This window comes from Peromyscus leucopus, chromosome 9 (genome assembly GCF_004664715.2).
Source record: "Peromyscus leucopus breed LL Stock chromosome 9, UCI_PerLeu_2.1, whole genome shotgun sequence".
Taxonomy (NCBI): domain Eukaryota; kingdom Metazoa; phylum Chordata; class Mammalia; order Rodentia; family Cricetidae; genus Peromyscus; species Peromyscus leucopus.
In genome coordinates, this window is record NC_051070.1 from 53687516 (window position 1) to 53713361 (window position 25846).

The 25846-nt window shown below is 46.4% G+C and overlaps 1 protein-coding gene across 3 annotated transcripts in view; it reads right to left on the reverse strand.

Moving 5' to 3' along the window:
• Nucleotides 1-15841, reverse strand: part of Loxl2 (lysyl oxidase like 2) — an 89786-nt gene extending 73945 nt beyond the window's left edge. The window contains exons 1-2 of one of the 3 annotated variants that reach the window (XM_037208423.1): nt 15819-15841; nt 9761-9889 (exon numbers count right to left, since the gene is read on the reverse strand). The gene's annotated coding sequence lies outside the window, so the exon portion shown is untranslated. Of the gene's footprint in view, nt 1-9296; nt 9540-9760; nt 9890-15818 lie in introns of those variants that run through there. The other 2 variants (XM_028883178.2, XM_028883180.2) reach the window with 2 other exon arrangements.
• Nucleotides 15842-25846: the final 10005 nt, after the last annotated feature.

Genomic DNA, 25846 nt, shown 5'->3' on the forward strand with positions numbered 1-25846 from the left:
CTTTGTTTTATACTTTTGATGATATAACTATATTTTGTCACAACCAAGTACTGGGGGGTTTAAATGTTTCCTGTACTTAGGTGCTCAAGTTTTCACCAAGATTTGGACATTTTTCTGCTTTCTCTTTTATGGAATAGGTTTTCTATGCCCTCATCCTGTAGCTCTCCTTCAGTATATACCAGCAAGCCAAATATTTGATCTTTTAAGGGTACCCCAAAGCTCTCACATGGTCTCTTGTTTTTTTCATTATTTCCATCTGTTACTAACTTCTTTAAGGTCTTGTCTTCAAGCTCTTATTTTTTCCTTCTTTCTGATCGGCTGTTCCTGAAGCATCAACTGACTTTTCTGACTCTTTAGCTCCTTGTTCCTGACTTCCTGCTTAATTCTTTTTTCACCTCCTGTCTTGACTATGCAGACGGTCAAATGTCTTCTTCAGACCTACAGCGCCTTCTCAAGTCACCAACCGCTAATCACATCATCTCTCAGTGCACTGAGCACTTCTGAATTCATTGTTCCATGTTTCATCCTCTTTGATATCTTTGGAATCAGTTGCTAAAGAGTTGTAAACATTAGAGGTGTCATTTTTTTTTTTTTTATTTTTCTTGTATTATTTCTAGGTTAAGAACTGTGCGTCTATTGGGGTGGGTATCTTTTATGCTTTTGTGTGACAGCTTTCTTAATGACTTCCTTTTGACAATGTGTCTTGAGGACTCTGGCCTGGGCTTCGTCTGAGTAGGATTTCGTGTGCATGTTCTACTCTCCAAGGCTGCCCTTCCACCATGTTTTTTCTCCATACACCCTGACCTGTCAGCTGAGCTAAAGTTAGAAAGCAGTGTGATACACTTCCCTGTGTGTGGGACCACGTGAGCCGGATCCAGCTGTGTATAGGCTTCAAGAAATACACCCCTAGCCAGGCAGTGGTGGCGCACGCGTTTAATCCCAGCACTCGGGAGGCATAGCCAGGCGGATCTCTGTGAGTTCAAGGCCAGCCTGGGCTACAGAGTGAGACTTAGGACAGGCACCAAAACTACACAGAGAAACCCTGTCTCGAGAAACCAAAAAGAAAAAAGAAAAAGAAAAAGAAAAGAAAAACCCCATTGGTAAAGATGCCCATAAAGCGAGTCAAAGGATAGAAAACAGAAACCAAATAATAAATAAATAAATAAATAAATAAATAAATAAATAAATAAATTGGACAAAGTAGACACAAAATTACTCAGAAGAGAAAAAGAAGGGTACTATATATTAATAAAGGGAATAAATAGTTAATAAAGAAGTAATTTTACTATTTTTAACACTGAGCCATCTCTCCAGCTGATCCTCCGTAAATTCATGATGGCTCCTCAAGGCTGCCCTTTATGTCTGTTCCCATACTTTATTACTAACTAGGATGATGAGGCACACCAGAAATAAGTACCTTAAATCTCTGGTTATGGAACACAGTAAAAAAAAAAAAAAATCTCTATCATTTGAGAAAATTGAAAGTTTCTTCCAGGATCTGCTTAGGTTTCATTAAACTTTATTTAAAACAAGGAAATGTATACAGATCCAAACTAGGACTCTCACATGAGCTATGTGGAAAATATGGAACTAGTGGTACCCTGCGTCGGGACACTGCCATGTGTGCCTGATTTGGGTGTGGACAAATCCAGTCCCCCTTGCAAAATGACTGCTCTGGGCCATAGCTCCCTTCCCAGAGTGCACTTCTTCCTCAAAGCCTAGGCAGCATCAGCTACTGTTTTGGGTATAGCAATATTAATTCCCAGCCATGCACAGATGAGGGGAAACACATCACATAAAATCATACACTGCATCTGCCCATTGTACTTTTTGGCTTTTCAAACTGTTCTTGTGGAATCTGGTCTTTGACCCTCATATCTGTCCCTGACCCCACTTAAGAGTCTTCCTAAAAAAGATTTCTGTAGGCCCCCACTATATGAGACTCTGTGTGACTGTGTGACTCTGTGTGACTATATGTGACTGTGTGTGATTCTATGTGATTATGTGTGACTATATGTGATTGTGTGTTATTCTATGTGATTGTATGTGACTTGCCTTCTGGTCAGATTACTCATTCCTCACAACACACCTTTATTCATTTTTTAAAAAAAGATTTCTAATTTTTTAAAATTTGATGTACATAGGTGTTTTTCCTGCATGTATGTCTGTGCACCATGTGTGTGTCTGGTACCCACAGAGGTCAGAAGAGGGCTTTGGATCCCTTAGAATTGGAGTTACAGACAGTTGTGAGCTGCCATGTGAATGGTTGCTGAGAACTGGACCCAGATCACAGGAGAGCAGCGTGGTCCATGCCCTGCTGAACAACAGGGTCAGAGCTCAGCAGAACTGCCACCAACCAGAATATTCTATTTGACATCTCTAGAGATTCAGATTTTGGATCAGGGGCTGAGGTGAGGGTTGTCTCCTTCACTGGACAGGGATTCCTGCTGAAGCCAACAGGAGAGATGAATGGTCTTGACTCGGGGCCAAGACTGCATTTCCGAGTGGTGGTCTGGGGCTGTTTCTGGCTGTTTTGGGGCGAGGTATACTCGGAACATGAGGGAAGCCTTTGTGACTGCCTCAGACACAGATGGAGACTTTTAGACACCAGACTGGTCTGGGCCTGATTCATTTTGCCCCTGGCCCTGAATTCCACCTCAGTCCTGTCTATTTCTGGTTATACAAATGGAATGCTCAGGGCTCAGTGAGGTGGCAAGAAAGTAGCTATACAAAGCTGAATATTTTTCAGCCTTCAAAATGAGGGCTTTGTTGGCCTAATTTGTTGTGACCAGTCAGGGTTCCCCACAGTCCACCTCTGGCTTGAGGTGGACTCTTACTTTGACCAGGGTGTTCCCGGGGGAAGTTGAAAGAACAATTTCAAACACTTTCAAATGTGCTTACTGGAAACTCTCGGATTGGATGAAAGGGTAAAACCTCCTACCAACCATTATTAACATGGAGAGACCAGGCAGACGGCTCAGTGGGTCAAACGCTTGTTATGTAAACACGAGGATCAGACTTGAGATCATTGGTGCCCACGGGCACAGTAGCCTCTGTCTGTGACCCTGGCACTTGGGGCAGAAGCCCAGGGCTCTGTGCTCAGCCAGTCTGGTTGACATTGTGAACTACAGGATCAATAAGATAAACTATCAGAAGAAAAAATAAGATATAGAAGCAATTGAGGACGGCATTCCAACGTCACCTTCTGGCTTCCCCGTGCCCTTGCATTGGTGAGCACACCTGCACATATGTGTGCATACATGTATAACACACACATAATAGTGAAGTGACACACTCATCTCTCCAGCATGTTCCCCACAGTGAAGGGGCAGGGACACTCACAGTCAGATTCAAAGGCCATACAGAAACTCACAAGGCAAGGATGCACACTGGGTTCAAATAGCCAACCTCCATCACTCAAGGAAAAGGGAAGCATGGCTTGGATAGAAGATAATACCAAGAAGAACAGGGTGTTGGTATCTAAGAATAGCCTCAGATTCTGCAAATAGAGAAGAGTGATAGGAACCTTGGGGTGACATGAAAGGTTCAAAGCATCCAGAGTAGTGACTGGCTCATAGTCAATGCTCAAAGGGTGATGACTAATATAATCTCAAATTGGGAACAATCTGGGCAAAATCCAGGAGAAGCATCACTCTATCTATCTACCACTCCATCTGTATTATATTTTTAAAATTAAATTTGTGTTTGTGTGTATGGGGGCACGTATGTGTGACAGAGCATATGTACATATGCATGTTGATGTCAGACATCAACTTTGGTGTTGTTTCTCAAGGCTCCATCCATATTGGTTTTTGAGATACAGTTTCTCACTGGCCTGAAGCTTTTTAAGTAGCCTAAACTGACTGGCTAATGAGCCCCAGACATCCACCTGTCTCTGTCAGCACAATACAATGCCCAACTTTTTACATAGTTTCATTAGCTTACACATGGGATCATAGAGGTCTTATTGTTCATATGGCCTACCACTATTAATATGCCATAAAGAAAGCATATTTTAACCATCCTTCATACACACACACACACACACACACACACACACACACACACAGACACGACACACAGACATACACACACACACACACACACAGACACGACACACAGACACACAGACATACACACACACACACTTTCAGACACACTGTATCTTAGAACTAACATCTTGGGACTAATCAGATTGGTCTGACTTTCCATGCCTCTTGGAAGGAGATGGAAGTTAATAAAAAAGTAGGCAGGGAGAGATGAGACTGGAGGCCAGGATGATATGCAGACTTGGGAAGCAATCCAGTCATTCCCAACAAGCCTGGCGTCCCCAGGGATGAAACTGACTGTAGACTTCATGCTAATCACTCAGGGTGGAGTGCTCAGGGTCAGTCTAGGTGCTCACACAGTTATGGAGGAGCTCAGATAGTTGGGGTGAACTGAGTGTGTTAGGTGGGAGATGGTGGGTGTCCTAGTGTGGGGAGTACACAGTCATTTTTTTTCTTCCTGAGATGACCCATCAGGAGTGGTGAGGGAGACAGTCCATTGACTCATTCCCTAAGTGAATTCTTACCCAGACTCTTTATCTAAGAGAAGGCCTGACCGTCAAACTGAGACTCAGCCTTGGTTTTGTACACTTTGCACATCTCCCAGGAGCTGCCAGACCAAGCCCTTGTCTGAGGGTCCGAGAGGCACAACTTGGTCCAACAGTCCATTGTTTCAGTCTTGTGTTCTTTCCGTGACAGCCAAATCCAGAAGGGACCAGTAACCGGACTCACAGGCAGAGACCACAGCCACATCTTCAGCTCTTCCGGAAGTGACAGGATATGCCAGAGTAGGAGTGCCATGCTGAAACTGGTTAAAAGCCTCAGACCTGGGGATTGTGCTGCCCATGGCAGCCTTGGCTCCCATGAGAGAGCCCAGAGAGCATCGGCAACAGGCACCAAATGCCACATCAGCGAAGCTGGCTGGGCTCGGTTGCACAAAGCCAGCTGGTACCAAGACTCCAGTGCTCACTCGGGATAATGGCATCTACAGGCTAGTGGCCTGTACCCAAAGGTCTGAAAGTTCGCATTTGTACCGAGCAGAACGGACTTTCTCAGCTACCACTGCTGCTGCTCAACATCAAAAGTCTTCTCCTAAGACGGATTCTAATAGCCCTCCTGTATCTGTAGTCATAGCCTGGCTCCCAGTGCCAGCTTTAGCAAGCCTCTGTCCTCTTTAGCACCACAAGAACTAGCATCTGCTTGCTGCCCAGAACTCTCTGGCCATAGGGATTTGCACACATCTGTTCCTACCTGCTTTCACATTTATCTGCCTCTGGACTTGCCATTCTCTAGAAGACCACACATCCACCTCATGAACACCATGTTCCTATTTAAGGATGTACTCACACATGCACAATTTTAAACATACCGAGGAACCAGGCCAGCAAGATGGCTCAGGAGGCAAAAGCATTTGCCTTCAACAAGGTTTGTGACTTTAGTTTCAATCCCCAGAACCCACATGGTGAAGAAGAGAACTGACTCTTGAAAGTTGTCCTCTGATTTTCACGTGTGTGTAGAGGCATGTGCATGCACACACATAAATAAAATATAATACTTTTTAATTCCTAAGAAGTTTACTAAAATTATTAGAATCAGTGAAGGAATTCATCAGGGTCATGCAAGATCAATATCCAAAATAATGATATTTCTATATACTATTTATTTATTTATTTACTTACTTACTTATTTATTTATAATTGTGTGTCCCCGTGAAAGCCAAAGGAGGGCTTCAGATCCCCTGGAGGTAGCATTATAGGCAATTGTGAACCGCCTTATGTGAGTACTAAGAACCAAGCTCTTGTCCTCTATAAGAACAGTACAAAGGCCCTAACTACTGAGTCTTCTCTCCAGCCCCTTCTACCTGCTTTTAATGAGTAAACTAAAAAGTAACCCCATTTCCAATAGCATCCATACTATTAATAAAATACTAGAAATAAATCAACAAAACAAGCACAGATGTTCTGCCCCGAAGATACAAGGTATTGGTGAAAGAGATTAACAAGCATCTCTACAAATGGCAGAGCATCCCGTGTTCATGGACTGGAAGGCTTCCTTTTTTAACAACGAGACTACTCCCCATGCTGACCTATCCATCCAACAGTCCTGATCTTAGCTGACGTCTTTGTGGACACTGACAGTCAGCCAATCCTAAACTACATATGGAATTGCAAGAGATCCCAAGTCATCCAGACAACTCTGAAGAGAACAAAGTTAGAAGACACATGCACACTCTCCGGTTTCAAACATACTAACAGCCAAGACGGGGTGGCTTACAGACAGACACAGATCAATAGCACAGAATTGAGAATCCCTGAATACACTTGCTCATCTACAGTCAATTGATTTGGATGAGAGTGCTAAGACTATCCGATGCTTTTTCAAAAAGTCCTGCTGGGGTTAGGAATGTAGAATACCAGAAACAAGTTCTTTTTTCCCACACTGCTTGCCGAGGAAGGAAGATCCCAACCTATGATCATTAATAAGGTGTAAAATGACTTAACACTGCATTTAAAAAGCAAATAAACATAAGTGATGAAAATCCGAATACCAAAACACTCTGGTGCTACCAACTCTCACTAGACAAAAGCAAAATAAACTAAGATGTGTGGAAACTTGAGACTTTAGTGGGGACTTTTTCTGTCATAGGAGTTAGGGACATTGGTATGAAAGATGCCAGCAGCCAAAACACCCAGGTGATGCTCAAAGAGCAGTGATTGTCCTCTCCCAGATCCTCCTCTGAGGCCTTTGTTTTTCTAGAAACCAGACACGGTCATTTCCTTCATCCTACTTTTAGACCAAGAAGCCAGAGAAGAAGGGCAAAGACCGTGCTGCCTAGTTGGACAAGGCACGTGTCTTCAACCCGGAGAAGAACACCACTTTCCTACAGCAAACCCAGCTTTCTTGACTTGGCAGCTCATTATCTCAAGCTCCAAATGATTAATTACAAAGGGTCTTCTGGCAGAAAGTGATAAGCTCCAGGTGCAGCAGGCCAAGGGGCCAAGGGAGCTGCTGGCACTCTACGCTGATATTCTAGAAGATTGTTCACCTTTATCCAAGGAATCACCCAGCAACGAGCTACATTGCAAGGACAATGTCTGCATTTCCAAGTTTCCTTAAGGGTAAAATGAATTAAACACTACCCATCTCAGTCTTTAGTGGGACTTTGTAAAGAGTAGATAGAAAAGCGGCTTGAAAGCAATGCCATACAATAGGAACACAATACATTATACAAAGCAACGGGATGCAGTTCAACTCCAGAAAGACATTAGAAGAAAGTTAACAGGGAAATATAATACAGACTGAGTAATGGGTGATAGTAAAGAATCTTTGTTCACTTTCTTAAGCGTAATAATAGCATCATAGTGATCTAACATTTTCAGGATTGTGTTTGATATATGGAGAGAGATATATGTACATATATATGGATAAAATCATATGATGTCAAGTCTTGCTTTAAAAAACTGAGAAAAGAAAAAAGAGACATAATGTAAGTGGGACAAAATGTTGGGACTAATGAAAAGAACGTAACTATTCATAAGTCTTTCAAGTGCATATTTGAACATCTTCGGCATAAAACAACTTAAGTAAACAATGTAGAATTTTCTAGGGCATTAGTCAGCTTTCTGATGATTACATCCACAGCCCAGAAAAATCTGTTTCCCTCACAAAGCTCTTCCTTTGAGGCCAGGAGAGGCTCCCAGCTGAAAAGAAAAAAGATAAATGGAACTGTCCTAGAAGAATATTCAGGAAAACTTCCGACTGTCAGGCCCCAGTGTGTGCTTCGTCCTTAGAACTGAATTTTATTCTCTGTGTTGCTACTTAATGTGTAAGTGGTTTTACTTTTTCACACAAAGGTCACAGGGGCTCCTGGGCTTCACACATTTTGTCATGGGTTTACCAGATGTCCCAAGGACTAAAGAGTAGGATGAGGGAAAGGCTAGAAAGAAGTCATCATTTTCTCCAAGGTAAGAGCAATCCAGTGAATCTGGCTCTTATGTGTGAAGTGACCCAGGAAGTGAATGCATCCTCCCTCAAGCCAGTCCCTGGCCAATTAAGTACACAAGACACCACCACGAATTACTAATTCTCCAAAGATGACAAATGGGCTGACACACAGCAAGTGGTGATGTAAGGGAGGGCTCCAGCTAAGAGACAGAGGTTCGAGTCCTCAACACTAAACCAGAACTGTCGAACTTAAGCACTTCGATGTGGAAGGGGAAAGTCTCCACTGAGCTGATTTGCGCATCTCTTCAACACCAAGGAATTAGGAGGTAAAACCAATTTGGGTGTGTCTGGCGTCGTGCATCCTAACCACATGAAATAACTCAGTCCCCTGAGCCACGCACTGCACCCCTGCAGTCTGTTTTGTTGTGGTTGGTTGATTGGGAGATTTTCAGTATTCTCTGTCGCAGCAGGACAGGGAGTGATGGAGAGAAAGGAATGTCTGCTTCCTTCAGTCATTTCTATCGGGATTGAACGGAGTCACTTTAGCCAGGCCACCACACCCTATGGCTCCAAGACTTGGGGAAGGGGCAGAGCGAGGACACCAGTAAGGAACAGAGTCCCAGAGTCCGGGTAGGACAGAGGGATCTAAAGGTCTGCGTGTTTGTGGTGCAGGTTTTTTTCCTACTGCTCAGTCTCTCTCCTGGATAACGGTGGTGTGAGGTTCCCAGGGCGACTTGGGAATGAATACTCGGAGCGGGGAACTTTCTCCCGCTGTGTTCATTAATTTCTCGCTCGAGTCTTTCTAGCAGGCTGGGTAAAAAACACAATTGCAAGCTGTGCGCTCTACAGCTGCTGGGCACTAGACCCCATGATGCCCAAAACCACACTCACAGTCACACTTTAGAGTCTTCCCTGCCCCCTCCCCGCCATGAGCTCCGTATATCAAAAGCCAGAACTCTAGCCACCGGTCCAGCTTCCAGACGCCCCTTCCCAACTCGGCACCCTCAAAGACATCCAGTGTGCGCCCCAAGGCCCCACGCTCTATCCGGGAGTGCCCAGGGTCCCCAGGAGCAAGCACCCAGTTCCTGGGGTAAATTGACCGCCTTCGGGGACCCTCCCAAGGTGGGACTAGGCAGGGCTGCTGGCATTGGGCGGGGAAGAGGGGGACCTGTCAGCCCGCACGTCCTCCTGCATTCCTGGCGGGAGCTGGCCCATGGGAGGAGGAAAAGAGGGGATGGAGCCTGCGTGCTCCCATTAGCCTTCGGACAGCGAGAGAAAGGGGGTGACCAGGGTAAGCGCTCTTACTTGGCAGTAGGGCTCCGTGGTGGCCAGGCTGGGACTGGGCTCTCAGCAGTGGCCCCTCTCCATGCCGATCGCCGAGGACCCTCTGAGAAGCGAGGCGAAGCGCGGGCTGGAGCGGGCTACAGTTCTGGGCAGGCTTTCGCCCCCGGGGCTTTTAAAGAGAAACTCGACGCAAACCCCTCCCCCGACCCTCGTTCGCCCCGAAGGCGGCCTCCAGTTTAGCCCGGCCTCCACCCTTTGTTGAACTTCCTCGGCTTATCCCGGGACAGAGGGGGGTGGGGGGGAGTGCAGCCGAGGGAGGGAGGTGGATCTGCATGGGTTGGGTCTGGCCGCGCAGGGGACCGCGCGTTCCAGACAGCGCACTCTTCTCCAGAAGATTCTGCACCCTCTAACATCTCCGCCCCGCATTCAATTTCCCAGGGTATAGTTTACCAGGATTAAGGCTTACGCTGAATCCAGCCCCTTACCTGAAAACTAAAAATTGAAGTCAGAACTTTCATTCATCTCGCTCCGGTTTCGCGTCCCTTCTCTGGTAGACGATTCTGAATAGCAAACCCAAACCGCTCGCCTTGCAGCCCGAGGATCACATCTGTGCACTGAAGCAAGGCAGAAAAATTGAGACAAGGGCGGGAGAAGAAGCCAGTCTCTGGAATCTGGTTGGAGTTTAAAACGTTATCACAACTGATAAAATTGAAATTGCCTACGGGAAGAGTGCAGGTCTTCTAAAGGTTCCACAAGCAAGGGGTTAAAAATAAACTAAAAATGAATCAAGCTGGTGTAGAGCCCTGTATCTAAATAACGTCCCTCACAAAACCACCTAGTCACTCTGTTTACAAACGAAAATTCTTTCAAGATAAGGACTGTACCCTAACCAGCTCATAGAGTTTTAATTTGTCAACTTTACTTAAATGCTAAATTCCGCTTAATTTTTTAAATCTTGCAAATGACATCCTTTGAGCAATGCAATTTAGAGAGCCCCAGGATAATCATGTAGCCGAAGTAAAGGTGCTTAACGAACACCCTTGAGTCTAAAGTGTGTGTGTGTGTGTGTGTGTGTGTGTGTGTGTGTGTGTGTGTGTGTGTTGGAGGCCAGAAACCAACTTTTGGAGTCTTACTAAATCTCCATATCTTTTTCTTTTTTTAAAAATGAAAATTTTAAAATTCTTTGAGAGGTCCGTGCATACAATGTATTTTGATCAGAATTCTCCCTAACTCCTCCCAGATCCATTCCCTACCTCCCCAGCTTCATTTTCTCTTTGAAAAATAAATTTTGACTCAATGAGCCCCGTTGGTGCTGCCCATCTGTGCGTGGGTGTGGGGCCGTCCATGGGAGCCTGGCTGACCTACCAAACAAACCTAAACCAAAATTGCCATTCCCTCCCCCAACAGCCATCCACTAGCTCCTCAGCTGGGTTAGGGGCTGAATAGCCCTTCCCTGCTCCATACTGGAATGTCGACTGGCCCGGTCTTATGCAGACCTTGTAAAAGCAAACACAGCTACCACAGTGGTCCTGTGGTGTCCAGCAGACACTGCTTCACCCAGCCCTCCTGACCCCCAACTCAGGATCTTGCCGCCCTCTCTTTTTAGATATTCCCTGAGCTTTGGTGAGGAGGGGGTGTGGTAGAGATGTCCCATTTATGGCTGAGCACTCCACAGCTGTTTATTCTCTGCACCGACACCAATTGTGAGTTTCTGGGTTAACTGTAACCCACTGCACAAAGAAGCTTCTCTTATGGGGCTTAAGAGCTGTACTATCTATGTGCAGAGAGAGATGAACGTCAAGGGCAGTTTGTCATAGCAAAATGATAGTAGTAGGTTCACCTCTGGGGCCTATGAGCTCCCCAGTCATGGATTCTTGGCATTATTTACAGTGCCAGGTATGTGTTTTCTCCTGTGGAGTAAACAAATAAATCCAACCAGAAAGCAGTTGGTTATCCCCATAACATTTGTACCACTATTACACCCACCCATGGACATATCTTGCCAGGCCTTGTCATTGGAGTTCTCAGGGTTCACAGCTGGATAAGACTGTTGTTGACTTTTCTCCCCAGGGAGCCTGTACAGACCTTCCACTACTATGAAACCAAGCCATCAGAGAGGAAATTTCATTGTCAGTACCAACTTGAGTCCTCCATGTCTCCTGACTAAAGTATGTGGTGGCTTCCCATTTCACTGGGGGTCATGTGAGAGACTTTTCCTGGGAAGATATGACACGCACAATACTTGGTGCCCCAACAGGGACCAACAGAACCAAGGATGAGTTGAGGAGTGGATGTACCACCCCTACAGTGGTTGTTGGGACATTAACTGAAGCTGTCCCACTGAGAGTGGAGCATCCCAGGAGGCAGGACTGCCTTTCTCAGTGTAGCTGAATGACTCCAGCTGCAGTTCACGCCAAGAACATAACAGACCCTGGGTAGGGTACAGCCAGGCAGGCCAGAGCTGAACCAAACAGCTTGGGCTGATCCAACCAAGACCACTAGAGGGAGGAAATGTACAAGGCCCCATGGAAATGCCCCAGGATGAGGAAGCCAGACAACTGATACAAATGCTGGGCTCTTTTCCTGCTGGATGAGACCTTGATAACACACTTTTTCAAAAAGTCCCTTAGCATTCCAAGACCAGTTCACACTCACTTGGAATGGGCCTTGGAGTGCTGTCCCAAGGTTCCTTTCACAGTCTCCTGTTTGTCATGGAATGATGGCCCAGGACCTTGTTCTGCTATCCTGCCTGACCTCTGTAAAATGGTTTCATTACATAGATGGCCTGACAATGCTAACTTCTGAGTGCTTGACAGAACTTAAAAAGCATCGAATGTTCAGGGAGTGACTGACTGACACTTGGTCTTCAGAGTTCAGCAGGTTGATGCCGTGTCTCCTCTACTGGTCTCATTCTCAGCCTGTTTCCCTGGTGCCAAAGGAGTAGATGCTTGACGTAGTGTTTAAGGAAAACGGATTTTTTAAGGAGCATCTAAAGGACATACAGGTGCAACCTAAAGGAAGGAGGATGGGGAATATTCACACAAGATGCGAGGGCCTGGCATAGCTATAAAGTTCTCAGGAGCATTATGGTCTGATATATCATAAAATCTTAACTGGGTTACTTTAAGACTTCTACAATAGCCAGTGTCTGTAAATGTAAAAGAGTTTCAGGTATATTTGGACTCCCAGGATACTGGTGGATTTCCATACCCCACCTTACCCAAGTTGTCTGTCTTCTGCATAACTTGACAAAGATGGGTTCTATGTGGGATCAGGACAAAAAGCATCAAGAGATGTATGTTTGAGCCAGCTATGATCCTTTATAAGACAAGCTAAAGAGTCATGTGTCCCAATACTCTAGTAGGGACAACAGATCCAAAAAATGACACATACCTAATTCAACTTGCCCCATAAGGGACTGGCAAACAGACTATAAGGGGCCTACGCCTATCAGTGAAGGATGCAAATGTACCCTCACCTGTGAGGCCTCTTACAAGCACTTTTGTGCAAGTTAGCAACAGGGAAAGCCACCATCAAGGGTCTCACCCGACTGAGTGTTAAGTATGGGGACCCACAGAAAATTGACAATGACTTGGGTAATCATTTCACCAACCCTGATGTGCAGAGCTGGGCTGAAGACAGACAACGTGCAATGGTTCTTCCACCTACCTTACAGTCATACTAGCAGGGGGTTAATTGAAAAACCAATGAGTTATTAAATCAGCAAGGGAACTGGAGAGGGCTGAGCAGGTAAGAGTGCTCGCTACCCTCTCGGAGGACCAGAGTTCGGTTCTCAGCACCCACGGCTCACAACCACAGCTGTAACTCCAGCTCTAGGGAATTCTTCTGACCTCCTCCGGCACCTGCCCCCACATGTGCATACCACACACAAACATCCAAACATGTAATTAATATTAAATAATAACAGAAAACCATCTAAAGGGCTTAAGCTTAACTGCACAAGAGGGAAGGGGTGCTCCAGAGGTTATACGACTCTTAGATAAAAACCCCAGTACCAGAAGTGGGTTACTTCTATACCCGGCCAAGAAGGCCCCTAAGGCCCCATACACTATGAAGCATTTTCACTACCGTCAGTTGCGATCCAGAACCAAACAGAAAGACCCTAGTGATGAAGACACCATATACTTTGGTTACAGGACATGCGAAAATAAAGCAGGGATTGAGCTGACTTTCATGGCGTCCTATGCAAGGTCTATGTGGACGGCTGCAGGAAGAATGGTCGGTCAGTCACAATCCTGCTCAGGCACGCATCTCGTGTGTTGCAGTACTGAAATGCCAGGCAAGCTGTCCCTGCTTGGACAGTAGTGGCATGACAATGATGGCTACAACCTGCCGTGGGATAATGCAGAAACCTCCGCCTACAACAACCAGCAGCTTTTTTGACTGGGTTTGAGACTCCACAGCAAGGAGTTCACGCAGGGAGTTCATGTCTGGTACTGTAAGCCTAGTACCTGACCTGGTGACTGGGGAGACCATAGGCCTCTTGGGGGATGATTGCTATTATTGATCGCACTGTTACTGTCTGCTGCAATCCATCATGGAAGGAAACTTCCATTCACCATGGATGGTATACTACAGGACTCATAACCAATGATGGGTTACTGTCTCGAGTGTTACTTGACGGAGGGGGGCCCTGCCCACTGTGGGTGCCATTCCCTAGGCAGGGAGTGCTGAGCTGGTAAGAAAGCCAGCCAAGCTTGAGCCTGTGAGTGAGCCAGCTGCTAAGAGATTCCTCCGTGGTTTCTACTTCAAGGGCTCGTTTGAGTTCCCGCCCTGCCCTCCCCAATGATGGATGTATCCTATAGACTGAAAGAGCCCTTGCTTTCAATAGTTGCTTTTGGTCAGGGTATTTTTTTTTATCAAAGTAACAGAAAGGAAACTGTAACAGGTGGGGAAGCTCCTGAGACTCAGGAAGTAAACAAACTTCGCAAGTCCGGGACACTGAAACTTGCAAGCCCCTCCCCCCCCACCTACCTCCCCACTCTCACCCCCCCACTCCCACCCCACCTGTCACTTAAGGTTCTAGAAACAGAAAACATCTGCCTGCAGAAAAGACTCAGAGCAGCCCAGCCACTCTGGCAAAGGAAGAAGAGACAGTACCGATGACTGAGGCCACCTTCAGTTAGACCGAAACTCCACACATGCTCATGCTTTTCTAGAAGCACCCTTTGGGAGGAATCATCCCAAGAGTTTTCTCATAGCTGGTTCAGTCCACTTAGACAGTTCTACAGACTTATCATCACTTTCCCACTTACCTAACAAACTATTGCAGTGGCTTCTTGTCCCACAGCAGGGGCCACTGCCAGGGCCACTCTTAACCCCACCACCACTACTGTCCCCACCAAGTTTGAGCACTCGATGCTCTTCCAGAGGACCCAAGTTTCGCTCCTAGCACCCACATTAAGTGGCCCATGACCTTCCAGAACTGTGGTTCCAGGGGAATCCAATGCTGCTGGCCTCCACAGGAACATGTAGACTCATGCCTACACCCACACAGACCAATACAATACACATAATTAAACATAATTTTGAAATTAAATTTAAAAACGAAGTAAGCTGGTTTGCTTATTTTGCTAATTTGAAAGAATTTCCTGGAGCTGGAGAGATGGATCAGTGGTTAGAGCACCAGCTGCTCTTACAGAGGACAAAGGTTCAATTCTTAACACCCACATGGTGGCTCATAATGATTGGTAACTCTAGTTCCAAAGGATCCGATGCCCTCTTCCGGTCTTCATGGGCATCGGGTATGCATGTGGTGCATATAATACACAAACAAAACTTTCATACTCATAAAGTTAGATAAACAAATCTTTTTAAAAAATCTCCTTTGAAAATGAAACTGCTAGGTGGCTGCATGAGCTACATTATTTAGATTAGGGATATGAGGAAGGCTAATATGGTTAAACTCAACATTGCAAATGTTCTAGCCCTAAATCAACACGGTTTATTGTTTTTAACATCCTTGTTGGCAACGTCTTTATTAAAGCAAGCACTATTTTTGTAGGCAATTTTGATTGTATCAGTTGCGGTAAGGTTTTACTCCCGTACAGATTCTGAGGAGTGGCTTCCCATGGTCCCTTAATTTTTCCTGTCTTCCTACGGTGACTCACTCTGACCTGCCCCCAGTGTGAACCCCAGAGCCAGGAATGTTATTATGTCTTTTTGAACAATGTCCACCCCCCCACCCACCGTTGGATCTTTAATCCCATGAGTATAGGGCTTGCTAACCCTGACCCTGACATGAAGCAAAGGACCTTAGAGGTCACAGGATCCAAAACCTTTCCTTTACAAAGGAGAAAGCTGCTCCACAGCGGGAAGAGAGGCTTGTTTCATCCGTCAGCAGCAGCATGGTGGGAAAACAGCCCGGGAGCCAAGGCCTGCAGCCTGAGGCCTTCCTTTCCGCTTTCCCCTTTCTCTGTCACCTCTATCAACCCAATCCTTGACTCCCCAATGTTTATGAGAAAGTTTTCCTAAGGAGACCCCACCACACACACACACACACAAACCCATGCTCCTACTTACCCCAAATAGAACACCCACAACAAAACAAAGTAATGATTGAGCCAAAGTCCAACTTGGTGAGCCAATGAGTTTTATTGGGGTTAATGGTTGATGTGGGAGGGCCCAGCCAATTCGGGCAGTGCCACCCCTGGGCAGCTGGCCCTGGACTATATGAGAAAACGGGCTGAGCAAGCCATGCAAAGTGAGCATAATTCCACTCTGGTTCCTGCTTCAGTTCCTGACTCCATGGTCCTGCTTTGAGCTCCTGCCCTGACGTCCTTCATTGACGGACTGTGATATGGAAGAATACACCAAATAGATCCTTTCCTCCCCAAGTGGTTTGCAACAATAGAAACAAACCAAGACAGAGGTGCCGCCTACTGCGGCTTGCGTCTGTTTGATGCCCACATACGACTGCTGCTGCTGAAAGTGTTGCTGCCCCAAGTGCTGGGGTCTGTGAGGAGCAGCAGGCTCAGGCCAGAGTCACAGAGCCAGGCTGCTGCCTGCAGCAGCCTGAAAGGTCTTTTCCTTTCATTCTTTCTTTCTTTCTTTTTTCAAGACAGGGTTTCTCCTTATAGCTTTGCACCTTTCCTGGAACTCACTTGGTAGCCCAGGCTGGCCTCGAACTCACAGAGAACCGCCTGCCTCTGCCTCCCGAGTCCTGGTTCTGAAAGATCCTTTTCAAAGACCACTCTATTCAGGCAGAGATGGGATTCTTGGCTTCACTGCAGGATGAGCTAGCATGAGGCAGAGCCGGAATTTATTTAGAAGAGATTTTGGGGGACCAGCAAGACAGCTGAGTTGGTAATGATGCCCACTGCTAAGCCTGCTGACCTGAGTTAGAGCCCCACGTGGTGAAGGGAGAAAACTGACTCCTACAAGTTGTTCTCTGACCTCCCTAACAGATGCCATTACATGCGCATGCTTACTAAATACAAACACTAAGTAAATATTAGAGACTGAAGTTGAATGTCAAGGTCAGGGTTTGCAAGCTCCACACTCATGGGATTAAACAATACTTAGACTAGAAAGGGAGGCATTCAGGGAAAGAATAACACACACCCAAATGTGGAAGTGTGCTGTGAGCTTCTCAGGAAAGAGTCACACTTGAAGTGTCCTGGAAGTAGCTATATATACAATTTCAGTGGCTCTCAAATTATACTTTTTTTTTTTTTTTTTTTTTTTTTTTTGAGACAAGTCTTACTATGTAGACCAGGCTGACCTGGAATTCACAGAGATTCACCTGCCTCTGCCTTCTCGGTGTTGGCATTAAAGGTGTGCACACCATGCTAGGTCTTTTCAAGTTACATTTTGAAGGCTTGCTAAGGGACTTTCTATTGTCTCATTTTTAATAAATAAGATTGTAGAGTGTCTCCAGAGGTGCCTTGGATAGATCTGCAATCTATGGGTCATAAAGGGATTAAGATATACGGCAAATGAGATTCCTTGTAAGATTCCAAGAAATATTTGTGGCTTAGAAAGGAGTAAAGCACCAGGCAGTGGTGGCGCACGCCTTTAATCCCAGCACTCGGGAGGCAGAGCCAGGTAGATCTCTGTGAGTTCGAGGCCAGCCTGGGCTACCAAGTGAGTTCCAGGAAAGGCGCAAAGCTACACAGAGAAACCCTGTCTCGGAAAAACAAAGAAGAAGAAGAAGAAGAAGAAGAAGAAGAAGAAGAAGAAGAAGAAGAAGAAGAAGAAGAAGAAGAAGAAGAAGAAAGGAGAAAAGCCATACTCCATCATGTGCATGTGGGCCTGAAGCATGGGTTTATGGCTACTTCAGCGTTCTTATCTGAAACATCTCTATCCCAAAGGAATGTTATCTCTATGTAGGCAGGCTTCACAGAACTGTTTCCCATGCTGGTCTCTCAGCTGGTGGGAGGTTGGGAGCAGACTCCAGGGCAGTGCCTCTCAACCTTCCTAATGCTTGAATACAGTCCCTCATGTTGCAGGGACCCCCAGCCATTAAATTATTGCATTGCTACTTCACAACTGTAATTTTGCTGCTGTTATGAATTGTGATGTAAATGTCTGATTTGCAGGATATCTGATATGTGACCCCAGAAAGGGTTGTTTGAACCCCAAAGGGGTCATGGCACACATGTTGAGAAGCACTTGCTCTAGGGTGAGATGCAACTTTTTTTTTTTCCCTTTCCATTTTCCTTCTCTTTCTGTCCTGACACAGGCCCACTGGAAGTTGAAATCGGGAGTGAAAAGCTCCCAGTCTGAGTTGCCTATACCCAGGAACCTCTCGCATCTAAAGCCCGGACCAATGGGCCCTTGGTTCTCAGGGCTTAAAGCTGTCTGCCTCTGTGTCTACCAGTCCAGCCACTAGATCTTGGGCACTCAAGGGGGATTCTAATGCCCCTTCACATGATCTTCTTATTAACCTCTGCAGCCAACCTGGGAGCCAGCAGCATGCTCTGCACCTCACACAGGTAATCAGTGTTTGTGATAGGCACCAGATCAAACTGAAAATATAAACCTCTAAGACGTGACAGAAGTAGAAATGGCTTTATTGGTGTTGTTATTGATCCCCCAGCTCCTAGGGACGAAGTAAGAGGTTTAAGTTCGTACAACTGAGTATCTTCATGTGCTCTGGTTGTTAATATAAAAGGAGATCAAGCAAGCAACTATGTAAGCCTTGGTCCACACACTTGGGAAAGAGATTTGGAAATGTCTATCAGTGAGGGGTAGCTGACTCATCTGGCCTTGGGGAGGGGATTATGGTCAGTTATATCACATATCCCACGTTGGACATCTAACCAGCCCTGTGATCTGGCTTCCGTGTTTCTCATGATCACAAATCTGCCAATCTATCACAATGCCTTTTAGTTGAGTACCGATTGAGACTGAAGAGGCTGCGCCCTCTAGTGGCTGGATCCTTGCTCAACAATGAGCCATCGCTCCCCCGGCTACAGTAGAAAAGGTATCAAGAAAATTGTTCTTAAAACTACTGTTCGGCTCCTGATAACATTTGCAAAAGAGAACTGGCTTAGAGGACAAGATTCTATGCTCTGTTAACACAACTGCTCATGTTTTCTGCCGATTTTGTTGGGCTGTGTCTTAACCAAGCCAAGGTTCATTTAATTGTTCGTGTATGTCAAAGCCTTCTAATGCCCACATTATAAACATCTATTGCTTGAAGGTGGCCCTGGTACATGGAATGCGCTATTGTTGCACGTGTGTTTCCAGGGGAGAAATGCTTTGGCAGCCCCCACACCCTCCCTACAGTCATTTCTTTACAAGTACTCAGTTAGTTTTGTATTGTCACTATGAAGCTTTGTTGTCTGTGGACTACTGTCACCATAAAGCTTTGTAACTGTTGTGGACTTTCTGCAGAAGTGCGACTCTGACAAAATAACACAAGCAGCATGTCTTTGGGGATGTTAGGACATCACCTATAGGGCAGCAATAACTCATTGAACAGAGCAGTACGGTTACTGCCGGGTCTGTGATACTAGTGACCAGAGCTGTTGACATGCCTTCATAGGTGGGAGAAGAGAGGTGTTACAGAACCCTCACCTGAGATTCCAGCCGTGACTCCTGCCTACTGCCCACCCTAGCTGCAAGTGATCCCGAGAGATGCTGGAGTACATAGGAAATGGAAGGTTGACCAAAAGGAGACTCCATGATGCAGCCTCCACGAGGTCATCATCCATGCTGGGATGAGACTTTGCAGCGATGCAGCTGTTGGGGGAGGGGTCATCATGCTCCTGTAAGTAACCCCTTACCAGTCCTCTCTAAGTAAGCCACCCGTTTACTGAGTTGGACTTTGAAGGAACTGCCTGCCATTAGTTCCCTATCTAGGTGAACAGATGTTAGCTTGTGTCTCCCTAGGAAAGTTAATGCAACATTTTGATGCACAAATGTGGGGCATGAAAACCAACAATGAGTTTGGGAGGAGCGATTCCATGGCCCTTGCTTGGGTAGTAAGGCATGTGATTGGGACTGAACTATCTGAGGGTGTAGTGTTTGCATGGGGCAATCCTGACAGGGCTGTTTCCCCACCGTGGAATGGACTGGTGTGCCTTCACACGACAGCAATGGTCGCTTGGGCCTTGCTATGGGTAATGTGTGACCGAAGCTGAGCCATGCAATGGTGGAGTATCCATGGGAAGAATCCCAGGGTGACTGTTTCCTTCTTTGTGGTGTGGAGCTGGTGTCTTCTTGATGACCAGGTCTGTGGTGTGAGTGCAGGGACACCCTGCAAGGGTGGAAGGACCGGAGACTACATCGCAGTCCCTGTTGAGGCAGTTGCATAGCTGTTGCTATGGATAATAAGACACGCAGCTGAGACCAACATAATTTTACTCCAAAATGTTGTGCCTGAGGGAGAAAACTATACCACAACACTGTCCTGGTTGGCTTCAGTTGTCAACTTGATACAGCCTAGAGCCTCCTGAAAAAGGGTTCTCAATGGAGGGACTGCCTACATCAGACTGGCCTATGGGCATGTCTGTGGGGGATTGTGTTGGCGGTTAATTGATGCAGGAGGACCCGGCCCACTGTGGGCGACACCATTCCCTGCACAGGTGGCCTTTGGCTGTATAAGAAATCCAGCTAAGCATGACCCTGTGCAAACCACCCAGTAACATTCCTCCATGGTCCCTGCTGCACTTTGGCTTGGAGTGAGTTCCTTAGATAGAGAGAATGCTTTATAGACTAGCAAGCAGGCCTGCCTTCAAATCCCTGCCTCCAGTCCTTGCCCTGACTCCCCTCAATGGACTGATTGTATCCTGGAAGTAGAAGCACAAATAAATCCTTTCCTCCCCTCATTTGCTTTGGTCGTGGTGTCAGCCACAGCGGTAGAAGGAAGCTAGAACACACACCGAAGTGTCTGTGACTAGACGTGTGCAGCGCCACATGCGTGAACTTCATCTAAATATTATGCAGGAGGTGGTGGAGTAAAAACTGTGCAAATTTATACATGCCAAGTACCCGGTTAGAACTTTTATGCAGTATGCATCGAGACTTGCCACGTGCAAAGCACCCGGTTAGTACTTTTATGCAGTGTGCATTGAGACTTGCCACGTGCAAAGCAGCCAGCCAAGCTTTTGACATTTCCCCTGTGGTCATCAGTGCTGTTTAGACAACAAAACTGCTATTTGGAAAGTCCTGCTTCTTTAAAACCTGGCCCACATGTATCTGCCTCCACTAGATAGGATTTTGTTGTATATACAAACCAGTTCAACTTATTCTACACCCTCTGATTTCTGCCATCTCTGAGATGCAGTTGAAGCAGGGAGAGGCTATGAGAGCTTTTCTACCAAGAGAGATGGGCTGACATCTAGCAGGGTCCACGCTTTTGGTTGCAGGCCAGCTAACCTTGGGGTTCTCCAGGGTATGCCAGCAGCTTGCCCAGGTGGCTCAGGGTTGGCTGAGGACAGCGTCTGCCTCTTGCATTCCAGCTGCTGGTATTTATGAGCCTGCTCTGTGCCCAGAGCCAGCTCAGCACACAGGAGAGGCAGGAGGTTATAAATCCTGTGCTGCCCTGGGGCCCCTGCTCCTTTGATTTCTGAGATCAGATGAAATCAGACCTGTTCTAAGTGCTGCAGCCAAGCCTGAGCTTTACAGCTGTGCTACCTGAAGTGGCCATCGGTCTGCTAGAATCTCCGAACAAGGCGGACATAAAATGAAAACTGCCAAACTTCTGCAGCATTAACAACCAAAGCAGCAGGGACACCATGTGGTCACAATGGGAACTGCAGTCCCTATGATGAAGCTGTAAATCCCAATGGGATGGCATCAGGAAGTAGGACTTTGGAGGGCAATTAGGGTTGGGTGGGGTCTTTAGAAGTAACTTTCCTGGTTGGACTCACAACTGTGTAAGAAGAGAAAGGGGGAGAAGGGACAAAATATCTCTCCGCTGGTAAGACACAGGGAAAGACAAGCTTTATGAACCAGGCAGTGGGCTCCCACCAGAAGTTCAAAAAGCCTGCATCTTAACCCTGCACTTCCCAGTCTCCAGAAGCGGGACATAGGCATGCCTACTGTCTAGCCCCCCAGCCTGTGGTGTTCTGTGGCAGCATCCTGAGCTGGTAGACAGACCCACAGGGGATGCTCCTCCTACCCAGGCCTCCCAGCCATGGCCACCATGGTACCAATTCTATTGCTCTGCCCACTGTCTCCACGGTTCCTCATGATTCCCTCACACAGCTCCCCTCTGATGCCCCACGGTCTATCACAGTACAGAAACCTATCTCTTAAATCACAGTCCCTCAGAGATGGGGTGGGCAATCACATCCCCTTTCCTCCAGTCTCTCAGCTTCTGTGTGCCATCCTTCTTGTGCCTGAATCATTGACCTTGAGCCCCCAGGTCCACTCCAAACCCTGTTGTCCCTGTCTTCAATTCCTCTCCCCCCGTGAATCTTATGATGCTCTCTTTGCTTGGCACCCTCTCATCCCATCACAGAGCAGCCATACTGATCCTTACATTCTCCCTTAGTCCCAGCACTCAAGTTCAAGTCCAAAGCCAAAAATAATTCTTTTGAAATATCAGTCTGGTCATGTCACTCCTCTGATGGGCATTTTGCTGTGGCTTCCCTCACAACCCTGGCGTGAAAGTCCACACGCTCCTACCCTCTACTGCCCAAGCACAGGTTCCCAGCCTTTGCTCGCTCTGATTGTCCGCACATGCCCTGCCATGCTCCTGACTGTCCCTCCAGTGCCCCACTCCGTGCCTGCCCCAGAGTCTCTGCACATCTCACTGTCTCATTTTAGAACCCCCTTTCCTTGGGTCGCCGTGGGCTCCCTCCCTCTCCTCCTTCGAATCTTTGCTCAATAACATTTCATCTGCAAGAACATTCTTGGCAGCCTGTTCAAACAGCTACTCTCCTGGAATTCCCGATCCAGTTCCCGACTCTTGCTCTCTGGCTCAAGCCCCTCAGCATGCCCTACATGGCGCTCTGTTCTTCTTCCTTACTGGAAACTAAGCTCCACCAGGCCCCGGTTTTCTTTCTGTTTATCTTCTCTTTCTCCTCTGATGTTTCAAGTACCCAGCGCCCAGTCCTGTTAACTGTTTGTCGAATGAATAGATGTACTTCTTGGATATCTCTGGCTTTCGGTACTGTCTTGGAGGTCCTCAGAATAAGTCAGAAATCCTTTCCTGCTTAAACCAAGTCCAAAAGCAACAACTACAAAAAATAATGGTACATTTTACTGCATTAAAATGCACAACTATCCATCAAAACACAGCTTAAAGAGAATGGAGCTATAAAATGGGAAAAGATACTTGTAAGAAATATAACCCGAGCCGGGCGGTGGTGGCACAGGCTTTTAATCCCAGCACTTGGGAGGCAGAGCCAGGCAGATCTCTGTGAGTTCGAGGCCAGCCTGGTCTACAGAGAGAGATCCAGGATAGGCACCAAAACTACACAGAGAACCCCTGTCTCAAAAAACCAAAAAGAAAAAACAAAGAAATATAACCCAAAAGAATGAATGCCGACTTAGATAGCTGTCAGAAGTTATGACCCAAATACCTGAAAGAGCATCTTAAAGGAAGGATTTATTTATTTTGGCTCAAGGTTTTAGAGATTTCAATCATGCTTGGCTTGGCTCCGTGGCTATGGAAAGGCTTAAAATCATAGTGCTGAGATGTGCGGAAGAGAAGGCTGGGTAGAATCTCTGGGTAGACAGGGAGAGGAGAGGGTGGTGGGGGAAGGGGAGAGAGAGAGAGAGAGATTGAGAGAGAGAGAGAGAGAAGAAGAAGGAGGAGGAGGAGGAGGAGGGAGGTGAGGGAGGAGGAAGCAGGGAGGGGAAGAGAGACTTCCTTCCTTCAACTAGGCCTTACCTCCTACTTTTCATCCCCTCCTCATAATGCCACCATATTAAAAATCTATCAGTGGACTAACGTATTGATCAGGTCCGAGCTCTCAGGGTGCAATCCCCTCCCTAAACCCTGGCAGCTGGTGACCAAGCACACACTCCACGACTATGTGGGGAACATTACATACTCAAACCACGGACAATTACGACAATTCCATTATTTGACCTGTTATATAACACAAGCCTGTCAAACTGGATGGGCGTAAGAAAGCTTAAGGCAGGCTAGGGTGATGACTTAGTGGATAACGCACCTGCTGTGTAAGGGTGAGGCCCCGTGTTCGGAGCCCCAGCGCCCACAGAAAAGCTGTAAATGACGGGCCAGCATGGACGTCCATTTGTCATGCCAGCACTTGGAAGGCAGAGACAGGGAACCAATGAGTTCTGGGTTCAGTGACCCCCTGCCTCTATAAATAAAGTGGGGAGTAACTGAGGAAGACACCCAATGTCAACCTTTGACCTCCACACACAAGTATATGCACACCCACACCCACACACATCACACACATCCACATGCAAGAAATACAACATTTTAAAATTGTCTAATAATGTGTAGATTACCTGCAACTCGCTCCTCTAGAGGCGATTTTCAGAGTCCATGCATTTGGAGGTAACTCACTCAAATTACTGCTGTGTTTCCCAGCGCAGACATCTCAACGGTGTGTTCAGTCTGCCACTGGGGGTGAATGTGCTGCTCATCCATTTTGACCGTTTCCAGGCAGTTCCGGGCAGTCCCTGAGATCTCTTGCCATGGTGATGTTGACTGGGTTCAAGTCCCAGCTCTTCCGGCACTAATCATGTGCTTCACCTAAATTTTAACTCTTTACCTGATATAGAGAAGGACAGCAACTGTTGGTTCCTAGGCTTGCTTTAGGGATTGAGACCTTCCATGTAGGGAAGAATGCAATTCTGCACCTGGCTACGTTATGCACGCTCAGAAACACCAGCTCTCTACCCTGCAATGGAATCTCTCTCTCTCTCTCTCTCTCTCTCTCTCTCTGACAAGGTCTCACTATGAACTCTTGGCCGGTTGGAACTCACTCAAGTAGAGTGTGCCTACCATACCTGGCTTGCTTTCAAAAATTATTTTAGGGGAGGTCTAGGAGAGGCATGATCCACCAAAAGGTATGAGTATTTTCATCTTCATTAGAACCATGTGATTACTTGTCTCAAAGATTGACCCAAGTCACATTTCAAGCACCAACAAATGTGAGATTGCATAGCACTTTTACCTTACATCTACCAAACTAAAGGGTATCAGGTTTTGGTTTGTCAATGTGATGGGAAAACATAATCACATAATCAACTCACTTAGTACTTTTTTTTGTCTTTATTCAGTCACCCAGATAGATACATTTTTTTTTTACTTAATTCAATATATCTAAAATATTATCTCTCAAGAAACTACAGGGTGTTTGTATTGTATGGGGCCATACAGGCCATTTTCATGGCAGCTCTCCCTCCAAGTGCAACTACAAATCTGATTGAAGATTTTTTTTTCCAGGCCAGTCACATGATCTAAATTAACCTTTGTAAGTTTGTCATTTTAGAAGTGTTAGGATTCTGCCACTCCAGCTGTATGACTGCACATGCGCAGTTCAGTAGCTAAGTAAGGGGTCTTACATCTCACATCATCAGTGCACTGCATGATTGTGCAAATGCACCCAGTGTGGTCACACAGTCTGTGCATGTGTGGCATAGCTCCGTAAGCCCACCTGTGCATCCCCGCCCCCAACACACACATTCTCTCTCTCCTGCATGTGTCTCTGCCCCAGGCCTGGTCACACTCTCTTCTGTCCCTTCCCCTTCCTCCTAATAAAGCTCTGATACTGAATTTTGTCATGCCTCTGATCTTTCCTCGCACGGTAAAAGCGCCGTATTTAGAACCAACAAGAAGACAGACAACTGGATGTTATTAGGCAGGGTTCTCTAGAGGAACTACACTGTGTGTGTGTGTGTGTGTGTGTGTGTGTGTGTGTGTGTGTGTGTGTCTCCCCATGAACGCTAGCAATAAAGATTGAATTACATGATCTGGGTGGAGGAAAGAGAGAGAGAGAGAGAGAGAGAGAGAGAGAGAGAGAGAGAGAGAGAGAGAGAGAGAGAGAGAGAGAGGAGAGGAGAGGAGAGAAGAGAAGAGAAGAGAAGAGAAGAGAGAAAAGAAGAAGAAAGGAGAGAAATGAATATGAATCCTTGTGTGAAAGAAATACCATGATCAGAATAGAAGGAGC